General features: G+C 38.2%; 1 pseudogene; it reads left to right on the plus strand.

The window, feature by feature from the left end:
• Window positions 1-1,708: 1,708 nt before the first annotated feature.
• Window positions 1,709-12,103, plus strand: LOC112615180 (annotated as a pseudogene).
• The last annotated feature ends 2,238 nt before the right edge of the window (window positions 12,104-14,341 follow it).

Here is a 14,341-nt window from a genome sequence, read left to right on the forward strand (position 1 = left end):
GATTAAAAATGGGCAAAGAACTTGAATAGACATTTTTCCAAAGAAGACACACAAATGGGCAACAGGTATATGAAAAGGTGGTCAACATCATCAGTCATAACATAAATGCAAATCAAATATTCATGAGATATCACCTCATACCTGTTACAATAAATATCACCAAAAAGTCAAAATATAATAAGTGTTGGTGAGGATATGGAAAAAATGAAACATTTATACATTGTTGATAAAAATGTAAATTGGTATAGCCATTATGGAAAACAGCATAGAGGCTCCTCAAATAAATAAAAATAGAACTATCATTTGACCCAGCAATCCCTCTTCTGGGTATATACTCAAAGGAAGTTAAATCAGCACCTCGAAGAGATATCTGCAATCCTATGCTCACTGCAACATTATTCACAACAGTCAAGATATGAAAACAATATACATGCCCATAACAGATGAATGGATTTAAAAAATGTAGGGTGTGTATGTGTGTTTGTGTGTGTGTGTATACATATATATGTATTGTGTGTGTGAGTATATGTGTGTATAGTAGAAATATGCTCAGCCTTATAAAGAAGAAAATCCTGCCATTTCCAACAACATGGATGAACCCGTACAACATGCTAAGTGAAATAAGCCAGGGTCAAAACAACAAATATTGCATAATCACTTATATGTTGAATCTAAAAATAGTCAAACTCATAGAAGCAAAAAGTAGAATGGTGATTTCCAGGGGACTTGGTGGGGTCGGGGCGGGGGTGGGGAGTAGCAGGCGTGCAGTGGGAAATGGGGAAATGGTCAAAGTGTACAAAGTTTTATTTATCTGAGATGAATAAGTTTTGGAGATCTAACGTACAGCATTGTTAACAATACTATACTGTATACTATTTTTTCATTCAAATTGAACTTTATTAAAATACGTGCCAGTTTTCCTCTCTCCTAGTTCCACTGATGAGCTAGCCTAGAACTATATAACTTTGAGCCAAGTTTCCAAAGATAGTAAAGCTAAGAACAGCAAACTAATAAGGACAAATAGGCCACTTTTGGTAATGACTCACAAATTAAACTTTCAAAACATGTGCATAGCTTTATTTATCTACTTAGATCTAACCTTTTCATGGAGCTTCGGCAAAATTAGAGTGTGCAAAATGCATTTCTAAAACATAATGCAAGCAAAGCTTTCACATTTACACTAGCAGGAAATACACAGAGAAACTAACAAGTCACATTAGGGAGAATTCAGATCTTTTTTTAATGACAAGAATTGCACAGTTTATTATTTTGAGAAAATTGTTGTAGACATAAATATTTAAAATATTCTAAGCAAGGTGCTTTTAATAACAAAATTTTTAAAGTTAGACAGAGCTGATAACTTGTATCATAGCTCACAAAGAATTCCAAATTAAAGTGGACTCCATTTTCTCCCTACATTCTGCAAACAATGCTTTGTATAACACTTCTTTAAAACACTAAAGGAGGCAACAAGCTGAAACTTTTTTCAAAGCACACAAGAAATGGTGTCATCACATTACTTGAAGAAGGTGCTGGGGGAAAAAGAAAAGGGAGTGAAGAATCCTTTTACTATTTCCCACTACAGAACAGCCACTAACAGACTAAGAACAAAAAATATACAACAAAAACAGTAAATCACTTCCCCAGCTTATAAAATAGTTCCAGTGTGACAAGATCTATAAATAGAGAACATCAGTTGGACAATGGAATGAGCATTTCATACTGCATAAAAATTAGTGAGGTGGTAAGAACCATCAACTATCTCAGGCATTACTACATGGCCTTTCAAAATTTTTTTTAATGTACGTGCAAGGCACATTGATACAAAAATAGCTCTCTGGCCAACAAATACATTAAATAAGAAAATTAAAATTTTGACTTTGCAATATTGGCAACATCAAAATATAACCAGATAGCTTGGACCCACACATCTTTCTCATATTCCTTCACCTCATTTGGTGTTTCCCACCCATTATTTTGGGTTCAATTACCTTCAAGTTTCGGTATGTGCTTGAGAAATGATTTTTCTTCTTATCATGTAGCATTCTTACTAAAGTTTTCCTTTGCTAAATAAAAATATATAAGAGAAACAGAATAGTTGGAGTTATTTTTTCAATAATTTAATTTTTAAAATATTTTTATTATACTGTTAAGTTTTGGGATACATGTGCAGAATGTGCAGGTTTGTTACATAGGTATATATGTGCCATGGCAGTTTGTTGCACCCATCAACCCATCATCTACATTAGATATTTCTCCTAATGCTATCCCTCCCCTAGCCCCCCACCCCCTTGACAGGCACTGGTGTGTGATGTTCCCCTCCCTGTGTCCATGTGTTCTCATTGTTCAACTCCCACTTATGAGTGAGAACATGCAGTGTTTGGTTTTCTGTTCTTGTGTTAGTTTGCTGAGAATGATGGTTTCCAGCTGCATCCATGTCCCTGCAAAAGAGATGAACTCATCTTTTTTATGGCTGCATAGTATTCCATGGTGTGTATGTGCCACGTTTTCTTTATCCAGTCTATCATTGATGGGCATTTGGGTTTGTTCCAAGTCTTTGCTACTGTGAATAGTGCCACAATAAACATACGTGTGCATGTGTCTTTATAGTAGCATGATTTATAAACCTTTGGGTATATACCCAGTAATGGGATTGCTGGGTCAAATGGTATTTCTGGTTCTAGATCCTTGAGGAATTGCCACACTGTCTTCCACAATGATTGAACTAATTTAAACTCCCACCAATGGTGTAAAAGTGTTCCTATTTCTCCACATTCTCTCAAGCATCTGATGTTTCCTGGCTTTTTAATAATCACCATTCTAACTGGCGTGAGATGGTATCTCATTGTGGTTTTGATTTGCATTTCTCTAATGACCAGTGATGATGAGCTTTTTTTCATATGTTTCTTGGCTGCATAAATGTCTTCTTTTGAGAAGTGTCTATTCTTTGTAGATCCTGAATATCAGCCTTTTGTCACATGGACAGATTACAAAATTTTCTTCCATTCTATAGGTTGCCTGTGCGCTCTGATGACAGTTTCTTTCACTGTGCAGAAGCTCTTTAATCAGATCCCATTTGTCAGCTTTGGCTTTAGTCATTGCTTTTGGTGTTTTAGTCATGAAGTCTTCGCCCATGCCTATGTCCTGAATGGTATTGCCTAGGTTTTCTTCTAGGGTTCTTATGGTTGTAGGTCATCCATTTTAGTCTTTAATCCATCTTGAGTTAATTTTTGTAAAAGGTGTAAGGAAGAGGTCCAGTTTCAGTTTTCTGCATATGGCTAGCCAGTTTTCCCAAGACCATAGGGAATCATTTCCCCATTGCTTGTTTTTGTCAAGTCTGTCAAAGATCAGATGGTTGTAGATGTGTGGCATTATTTCTGAGGCCTCTCTTCTGTTCCATTGGTCTATATATCTGTTTTGGTAGCAGTACCATGATGTTTTGGTTACTGTAGCCTTGTAGTATAGTTTGAAGTCAGGTAGCGTGATGCCTCCAGCTTTGTTCTTCTTGCTTAGGATTGTCTTAGCTATACGGGCTCTTTTTTGGTTCCATATGAAATTTAAAGTAGTTGTGGTTTTTTTGGTTTTTTGTTGTTGTTGTTGTAATTCTGTGAAGAAAGTCAATGGTAGCTTGATGGGGATAGCACTGAACCTATAAATTACTTTGGACAGTATGGCCATTTTCATGATATTGATTCTTCCTATTCATGAGCATGGAATGTTTTTCCATTTGTTTGTGTCCTTTCTTGTTTATTTCCTTGATCAGTGGTTTGTAGTTCTCCTTGAGGAGGTCTTTCACATCCCTTGTAAGTTGTATTCCTAGGTATTTTATTGTCTTTGTAGCAATTGTGAATGGGAGCTCACTCATGATTTGGCTCTCCATTTGTCTGTTATTTGTGTATAGGAATGCTTGTGATTTTTGCACATTGATTTTGTATCCTGAGACTTTGCTGAAGTTGCTTATCAGTTTAAGGAGATTTGCAGTGAGACGATGGGGTTTTATAAATATACAGTCATGTCATCTTCAAACAGAGACTATCTGACTTCCTCTCTTCCTATTTGAATACCCTTCATTTCTTTGTCTTGTCTAATTGCCCTGGCCAGAACTTCTAATACTACGTTGAATAGGAGTGGTGAGAGAGGGCATTCTTGTCTTGTGCTGGTTTTCAAAGGGAATGCTTCCAGCTTTTGCCCATTCATTATGATATTGGCTGTGTGTTTGTCATAAATAGCTCTTTTTATTTTGAGACACATTCCATCAATATCGAATTTATTGAGAGTTTTTAGCATGAAGGGGTATTGAATGTTATGGAAGGCCTTTTCTGCATCTACTGAGATAATCTTGTGGTTTTTGTCATTGGTTCTGTTTATGTGATGGATTACATTTATGGATTTGCATATGTTGAACCAGCCTTGCATCCCAGACATGAAGCTGACTTGATTGTGGTGGATAAGCTTTTTGATGTGCTGCTGGATTCGGTTTGCCAGTATTTTATTGAAGAGTTTCACATTGATGTTCATCAAGGATACTGGCCTGAAATTTTCGTTTTTGTTGTGTCTCTGCCAGGTTTTGATTGACGTGATTTATACTAAATGTGATTGGTTCAGGGCAGCATTATTTCTCCTCTATATACAAACAAAATATAAGTCCCCAGCATACATAGATTAATGTTTTCTAAAAGTTCAGCAACAAATCAATGACACTATGTCCTTTACGCCATTCTTCCCAACTCCCCTTGCTGAGGCAGAGAGAGGGAGTAATAGAAACAAAGCTAAGATTTAAACTATTTTCAGTAGTAGAAGACATTTAAGGCCAAAAAGTGTACTATTAACAGAATTCTTGTGTTTCTAAGTTATTGTCCTTCATAGGCCAATACCAGCTAATAATTAGTTAGTTGCACTGATTCCTTCCCAAAGAGAATTTATAATTCACTCACTCTTGTTAGTGGCTGTGCTACAGGAAAGGCATCAAAGCAAGCTATGGTATATGTATGGTATATAGTAATGTAAAAAGTGCATCACATTCTTGATTTTCAGTTTCTCATAGCAGCAGCAGGATTAATCTAAGACAGAAAACAGCTGTATTTTCATTCTTAAAATGCAACAATATCTAGTGAAATGTATTCAAGATCATGAAAGGATCCACCTCTATGAAGCATAAATGAAAACAGACTAATAATAATAGACAAACGGGTAAACTAAAGGCATTCATTCATATTTACATATTAAAACCCTTTTGTTAACATCAAATCTTTACATCTAGTAATAGAAGCACTTTAAGAATAAAGCAGACATTACTACAGCAGTATCCATTTTCAGAGCCTTTGATTAGCACCTGAGGAAAAAAGGGTATATGGAAAGCTATGTAATTTGCCTCAAGTTAGCTTGTTGGTCTGAAGAGTACAACTTTGATATGCACAGAAAGGAAAACTAAATCGGAAAATAAATGTTTGTACCTGTTTTAATACGGCTGTAGAAAAGGGATACTGGCCAGGTGCAGTGGCTTACATCTGTAATCCCAGCACTTTGGGAGGCTGAGGTATGTAGATTGCCAGAGGTCAGGAGTTCAGTAACAGTCTGGCCAACATGGTGAAACCCCATTTCTACTAAAAATACAAAAACATTAGCCCAGCGTGATGGTGTGTGCCTATAATCCCAGCTACTCAGGAGGCTGAGGCAGGAGAACTGCTTGAACCAGGGAGGTGGAGGTTGCAGTGAGCTGAGATTGTGCCACTGCACTCCAGCCTAGGTGACAGAGCAAGACTCCACCTCAAAAGAAAAAAAAGAAAAGGAAAACATGTTCACACAAAAGACGTACACACAATGTACATAGCCAAAAAGTAGAAACAACCCACATGTCTACCAACTACAACAAAATGTAGTATATCCATACAATTAAATATTATTCAGCCATGAAAAAGAATGAACTACATGGATAACCCTCACAAAACCCTGTCAGCCCCCACTTGGCTTTGCCCTTCCACCTGCCCTGGTAGTTTAACACAAAACACAGAACTTTTGGGAGCTCTATGGCCCTGCTCATTGCCTGAGACACCAGATTACCTTCCCTGAGTAATATAAGGCAGGCACAATTCCCACCGCTACCACTGCAGCTGGTGCTCTCTTACAAGCACCACATCCTGGCTGGAGGCCAACCAACATGGTTATGTAGCAACAAGCTGTGAACTTTTTTTTCCAAGAAGCAACACAGGAACTTAACAGGAAAACAGAAAGAAACCACAGATCCTTTGAAAGAAGCAGCGGGCTGCAGCCTACACCGTGAGCCAGGCAAAAAGCTGTTAAGTCCTCAGAGTGCAATAAGGGGAGGGGCTGCCTCCAGGATATACTCTCCACTAGGGAACCTGGCAAGCAGCCCACAGTGGAAGGCCTTAACCCTATCCAGTGCTGGAGCTGTGAGCGGTGAGAGTACATGAAGAGGAGCAGCATCAGCATGTACTTTGCATGTACTGCCAGACTCCAGCAAGAATGGAGGGAAGCCATTCCTGATCCTACCTCATAGGGGATCTTGTAGAAGTCAGCTGGATAACTCAGGTGGCAGTTCCAGGTTGATAGAAGCTCCCAATTGAGATTCATAATATAATCTCAAGTGGGGATAATCCTGCTTCACCAGAACCGAGGGGTAAGGAGGAAGAGTGCTGTAGCCACATGTGCAAGTGTGGAGTGGGTGGGCCCTAGCCTGAAAGCCATGGTTTCTGTCTCGAGGGAGAAGACTTATGGCCTGGGAGCAGTTTTGAGTTCTGAGTGTAGACTGCCTAGAATCTATCTTGCCGCTTCTAGTGGAACAGTGTGGTGTGTGAGACATGCCTTGCCAATTGTGTCGGAGCTGGGTGGGGCTTACTGCTGCCTGCTACTCCCTTCCCTAAATGCAGATTCTTCCATGCAGTGGAGGCAGCTGTACTCCTCCATGGAACATTACATCAGTGACCAGATAACTGTCATCTGATCCCCACTGGGGCTGCTGCTTACACCTGCACATGGGGAGTCAGAGTGCAGACTTGCCTGACTCACCCCCATGTGGCTTTGCCCTTCCATCTGCCCTGGTAGCTTAACACAAAACACAGAAACTTTTGGGAGCTCTATGACCCTGCTCATTGCCTGAGACACCAGATTACCTTCCGTGGGTAATATAAGGCAGGCACAATTCCCACTGCCACCACTGCAGCTGGTGCTCTCTTACAAGCACCACCTCCTGGCCAGAGGCCAATCAATATGGTCCAATACAGAATACTTAAGCAAAGTAACACGGTGCCCAGGAACAAGAAAACTTGTGCAAGACCTCAGCTATCACCATTGCCTGCAGCACCCTGGTTAACCAGGATGTCTTGAGTCTGTCCACATGACTAGTTCATTACTACTACAACTGACACTTGAGAAAGCCAACACACTAAGGCTATTTATAACCAAGGAAATCTAACTGATGGCGGTGGCAGGAGAGTGAGAGTTGGTGCTGATACCTGCTGCTAGGAGACTTGAGGAAATGTCACATCACTGGATCCCTTACAGACATGCCCCAGCACCATCCTGGAGTGTGGCAGTTCCACGAGGTGGCTGGGCCCAGAAGAGCAGCATGATTCACAGTAGGTTGTCCCTCAGGGACTCTTACTCCTAGGGGAGGGGAGAGTGTACCACATCAAGAAAGTACCCTGTGGGACAAAAGAATCCAGACAGCAGGCTTTGAGTTCCAGAACTTTCTGCTTGTGAAAAGTTTCTTTTGTAGACATTCCTCAGCATCAGCCAAAAGTCAGGCAGCCCCACTGGGTGTTTAGACCCAGGAGGGCAATCACAATTACTGCAGTCTGGCTCTCAGGAAGTCCTTTCCCAGGTGAAGGGGGAGAGTACCACATCAAAGATCACCCCATGGGACAAAAAAATCTGAACAGCATCCCTTGAGTTCCAGATTTTTCAACCAAAACAGTCTACCCAAATGAGAAGAGACCAGAAAAGTAATTCTGGTAATATGACAAAACCAGTTTCTATAACAACACCAAGAGATCACACTAGCTCTCCAGCAATGGATCCCAACCAAGGGAAAATAAAATCTGAATTGCCAAAGAATTCAGAAGGATGATTATTAAGCTACTCAAGAAGGCACTAGAGAAAAGTGAAAAACAACTTAAAGAAATTTTTTAAAAATACAGGATATGGATAAAAAAGCCTCCAGAGAAACGGCTATCATAAAGACAAGATAATCACAACTTCTGGAAATGAAAGACACACTTAGAGAAATGCAAAATACACTGAAAATGTTAAAAAATAGAATTAAACAAATAGAAGAAAGAACTTCACAGCTCAAATAAAAGGTGTCTGAATTAATCCAACCTATCAAAGACAAAGAAAAAAATTAAAAATGAATAAAACCTCCAAGAAATTTGGAATTATGTTAAATGATCAAACATAAGAACCACTGTTCTTCCTGAGAAAGAAAAGAAATCTAAAAGTTTGGAAAACTTATTTCAGGGAATAATCAAGGAAAACTTCCCTCGTCGTGCTAGAGATCTAGACATCCAAATATAAGAAGCCCAAAGAACACCTGGAAAATTTATTGCAAAAATATTATCACCTAGGAACATAGTCATCAGGTTATCTAAAGTCAAGATGAAGGAAAGCATATTAAGAGCAGTGAGACAAACGCATCAGGTAACCTATAAAAGAAAATCTGTCAGATTAACTACAGATTTGTCAGCAGAAACCCTAGAAGCCAGAAAGGATTGGGTCCTATCTCTAGCTTTCTTAAACAAAGTAATTATCAGCCAAGAATTTTGTATCCAGCAAAACTAAGTTTCATAAGTGAAGGTGGTATGGTTGGGCTCTGTGTCTCCACTCAAATCTCATGTTGAATTTTAATCCCCATATGTCAGGGGAGGGACCAGGTGGGAGGTTATTAAATCATGAAGGTAGATTTCCCCCATGCTGTTCTTGTGATAGTGGGTGAGTTCTCACAAGATCTGATGGTTTAAAAGTGTGGCACATCCCCGCCTCGTGCTCTCTCTCATTCTGTCACGTAATATACACGTTGCTTACCCTTTACCTTATGCCATGATTGTTAAGATTTCTGAGGCCTCCCCAGGCATGCAGAACTGTGAATCAATTAAAAGTATTTTCTTTATAAATTACCCAGTCTCAGGTAGTTCATTATAGCAGTGTGAAAATTGACTGATACAGGAATTCTGTACCAGAAGAGTGGAGCACTGCTATAAAGATACATGAAAATGCGGAGGTGACTTGGTAACTGGGTAACAGGCAGAGGTTGAAACAGTTTGAAAAGCTCAGATGAATACAGGAAGATGTGGGAAAGTTTGGAACTTCCTAGAGACGTGTTGAATGGTTGTGACCAAAATACTGATAGTGATATAAACAATGAAATCCAGGCTGAGGTGGTCTCAGATAAAGATAAAAACTCACTGGAAATTTAAGCAAAGGTCGCTCTTGTTATGAAAAAAGACTGGTGGCATTGTGCCCCTTCCCCAAATATCTGTGGAACTTTGAACTTGAAAGAGGTTATTTAGAGTATCTGGAGTAAAAAATTTCTAAGCAACAAAGCATTCAAAATATTGCCCTGCTGCTCCTAACAGTGTACAGTCATATGCATTTACAAAGAGATGGTCTGAAATAGGAACTTACGTTTAAAAGGAAAGTAGAATGTAAAAGTTTAAAAATTTTCCAGTCTGACCTTGTGGTAGAAAAGAAAAACCCATTTTCTAGAAAGAAATTCCAGCCAGCTGCAGAAATTTGCATAAGTAAAGAGAAGCTGAATGTTAATAGCCAAGACAATGGGGAAAATGTCTCCAGGGTCAGTCGTTCAAGGCAGACCCTCCCATCACAGGCCACAGACCTGGAGATCTAGGAGGAAGAAATGGGTTAGTGGGCCAGGCCTAGTGTCCAGCTTCTATGGGCAGCCTTGGGACATGGTACCCTGCGTCCTAGCAGCTCCAGCTCCAACTGTGACTAAAAGAGGCCAAAATACAGCTAGGGCCATCGCTTCAGGGGGTGCAAGATCATGGGAATGAATTTCCCCCATGCTGTTCTTTTGATAGTGAGTTCTCACACCGTCTGATGGTTTTAAAGTGTGGCACTTTCCCCATTTCCTTCTCTCTCCTGCCACCATGTAAGACATGCCTTGCTTCTGCTTCATCTTCTGCTGTAGTTGTAAGTTTCATAAGGATCCCATAGGCATGTGAAATTGTGAGTCAATTAAACCACTTTTCTTTATAAATTACCCCGTCTCCAGTAGTCCTTTATAGCAGTGTGTAAACATACTAATACAGAAGAGAAAAAGTCTTTCTCAGACAAACAAATGTTTAGAGAATTTGCCACTACCAAGCCAGCACTACAAGAAATGCTAAACAGAGTTCTAAATCTTGAAACAAAACCTTGAAATACACCAAAACAGAACCTCCTTAAAGCATAAATCTCACAGGGCCTATAAACCATTACACAAGGAAAAAAAGATATTCAGGCAACAAGTAGCACGATAAATAGAATGGTACCTCACATCTCAATACTAATGTTAAATGTAAGTTGCCTGAATGCTTCGCTTAGAAGATAAAGAATGGCATAATGCATAAAATTTCACCAACTAAGTATCTGCTATCTTCAAGAATCTCACCTAACACATATGGCCTCACATAAACATAAGGTAAAGGGGTGGAAAGAGATATTCAATGCAAATGAAAACCAAAAGCAAGCAGGAGTAGCTATTCTTATAACAGACCAAGCCTCAACAGTTTAAAAAGACAAAGAGAGACATTATATAATGACAAAAGAATTAGCCAACAGGAAAATATCACAATATATATGCACCTAACACTGGAGCTCCCAAATTTATAAAATAATTTTTAAAAACAATAAAACAATTACTACTAGGCCTAAGAAATGAGACAGATGGCAACACAGTAATAGTGGGAAACATACTCCACTGACAGCACTAGACAGGTCATCAAGACAGAAAGTCAAATAAGAAACAATTGACTTAAACTATACCCTTAGAACAAATCAACTTAACAGATATTTACAGAACATTCTACCCAACAACTGCAGAATATATAATCTTTTTATCAGAACATGGAACATTTTCCAAGATAGACCATAGGATAGGCAACAAAAAAGTTTCAATAAATTTAAGAGTATCAAAATTATACCAGTACTCTTGCTGACCACAGTGGAAAAAAATTGGAAGCCAATACAAAAAGGAATACTCAAAACTATACAAATATGTGGAAATTAAATAATCTACTCCTGAATAATCTTTGGGTCAACAATAAAATCAAGATAGAAATTTAAAAATCCTTTGAATGGAATAATAGTGACACAACCTATCAAAATATCTGAGATACAGCAAAAGTGGTGCTAAGGGGAACCTTCATAGCATTAAACGCCTACATCAAAAACTCTGAAAGAGCCTGGCTTGGCTGCAGGGTAGGCCATAGCAGGGAAAATGGCAGATAGGAAGGTGGGAGAAGGCTGAAAAGTTGCAGTGAGCTGGAGCCATTGGAAGACCTGAAGAAGAAGTGAAAAAACCTGTGAAAACTAAGGCTGTTTATTCCAGTAATGGAGGGAAAAGTTCTGGTCACAGCACTGAGAATCCGTCAGCTGAAAGAGAAGCTGCAGTCCTCCCAACAAAGCCTACAAAGATCAAGTTTAGATCTGCCACAGGTAGTCAGATGACAAAGAAAGCATCAGCCATATCCATCAAACTTGGACTAAGTAAGCCTAAAGAACCTGTTCCAACTCTTGCTTCAAAAATTCTTTTGGTAGCAGCAGGTTTTAATGAAAATGAAGGTAGTCAACCTGAGGCAATGCCTCCAGAAGCAAAGATGAGGATAAAATATATTGGAAGAAATACATTAACATCAGCTGGACCAAACTCCTTCAATAAAAGAAGCATGTGTTTTCTGTTAACCAGAAGCTATGGGAGCAAAATAGAAAACCTCATCTTGGTGTAATGCTCATGACCATGACTATTAAATATTCTGTTTTGAAACTGCAGTGTGGGGTGGGTATAAAGTTAAATGAAACAGTTTCCTTTTTAAAGAATGGTATAAGACTATCTTTGGAGCTGCTTTTCGTTTTCTTTTTCATTTTTTAAAAGATTCAGTGACACACTAATAAATCAGAGTTTGAAATTAGTGATAATTTATGTTTTCTATACGGATTTCAATAAATTTGCTAATATTGTAGTTTCATGTGATTAGTTTCCACAGGTTACAGATGACAACAAAATCAGAAATGATACCTTTTTAAGAATTGCATTTTTTAGACACAACTATCAGCACATTAAGAGAAAAGCAGAAAGTTACTGTCGATTTATAACTACAAGCAGTTACCCTCTTGACTACCTTATTACCTAAACTGTCTGGCTCCCAAGAACAGCCTTATAGAGACAGGGAGTATAGTACTGGGAGGAATAATCTACTTAACTATTGACTGAAAGTAAATTTAGATAAAATAAAGCTTTTTTTCCTTATGGGTATTTGTTTTAAGTCATCATAAACTAGGTATTGCATTGCTGTCAGTGGATACAGATGCTTAGCTCTTAAAAACCTTTTTAAATATTTTTGTAAACTAGGGTTGGGCGTGGTGGGTCACACCTGTAATCCCAACACTTTGGGAGGCCAAGGTGGGCAGATCACTTGAGGTCAGGAGTTCGAGACCAGCCTGGCCAACGTGGAAACCTAGTCTACTAAAAATGTAAAAATTATCTGCGCATAGTGGTGCACACCTGTGGTCCAGCTACTCAGGAGGCTGAGCTGGAGAATCACTTGAACCCAGGAGGCAAAGGCTGCAGTAAGCTGAGATTGGGCCACTGCACTCCAGTGTATGTGTGTGTATGTGTATGTGTGTGTGTGTATATATATATATTTATATATAATAAATATTTATATAAACTGTTGAATATTTGAAATAGCCCACTTCACCTTAATGGGTCTTGTCTATCTTCATTAGTATTCAAAGAACAACCATTTGCTATCAAAGTAAATCAGTATTTTGAATGTGCTTTTCTTAGTTTTAATTAGCTAGTTCCTGTAAGCATTTCTACCAGAAACTGAGGCAAATCCTAAGAAAACTATTTCTTTTAAAATACAAACCACCACCAAAAATTTAAATGTACATATTGCTTAAGTATTAGGATGTTTTTATTTTTTAAATGGTATAAACACCAAAAAAATTTAACATTGCATGAAGATGGAAAACAAGAAGATGCACTTTCTGTAACTTTGTCTAAGGATTTAAATTATTAACTTGTGAAATTCAGTTTCAATTAAACTTAACTACAGGCTTTCTTACTAGTAAAATTGTATGGTTTATTTTAAATGTACACATTTTGATGACTTCTAGAAGATAACTTCGGAAAAATTCTTCTAGACATTGGCCTATGCAGAGTTCATAACCAAGAACACAAAAGCAAGTGCAACAAAAACAAAAATAAATAGGTTGGACTTAAACTAAAAAGCTTCTTCACAGAAGAAATAATCAGTAGAGTAAACAGAAAACCCACAAAGTGGGAAAAAATACTTGTAAACTATGTATCTGACAAGGAACTAATATCCAGAATCTACAAGGAACTCAAACAAATAAGCAAGAAAAAACAAATAATCCCATCAAAAAGTGAGCTAAGGACATGAATAGATAATTCTCAAAAGAAGATATACAAATGGCCAACAAACATAAGAAAAAAAATGTTCAAAATCACTAATTATCAGAGAAATGCAAATCAAAAACACAATGAGATACCACCTCACTCTTGCAAGAATGGCCATAATTTAAAAATTTAAAAAAAAAGATGCTGGCATGAATATGGTGAAAAGGGAAATCTTTTACGCTGCTGGTGGGAATGTAAACTACTACAACCACTATGGAAAACAATATGGAGATTTCTTAAAGAACAGAAAGTAGATCTACCATTTGCTCCAGCAATCCCACTACTGGAGTATCTACCCAGAGAACAAGGAGTCATATGAAAAAAACACTTGCACACACATATTTATAGTAGCACAACTCACAGTTGCAAAATTATGAATCCAGCATAAATGCCCATCAACCCACAAGTGGATAAAGAAAATGTGATAATATGTATATATATACACATATATACACCATAGAATACTTCTCAGCCCTAAGAAAATGAAATAATTGCATTCACAGCAACCTGGATAGAGTTAGAGACCATTATTCTGCATGAAGTAACTCAAGAATGGAAACCCAAACATTTTAAATTCTCACTTATAAGTGGGAGCTAAGCTATGAGGATACAAAAAGATAAGAATAATATATTGGACTCTGGGTACTCAAGGGGAAGGCTGGGAGGTGGGTGAAGAATAAAAGA

Source organism: Theropithecus gelada, chromosome X (assembly GCF_003255815.1).
Source record: "Theropithecus gelada isolate Dixy chromosome X, Tgel_1.0, whole genome shotgun sequence".
Taxonomy (NCBI): domain Eukaryota; kingdom Metazoa; phylum Chordata; class Mammalia; order Primates; family Cercopithecidae; genus Theropithecus; species Theropithecus gelada.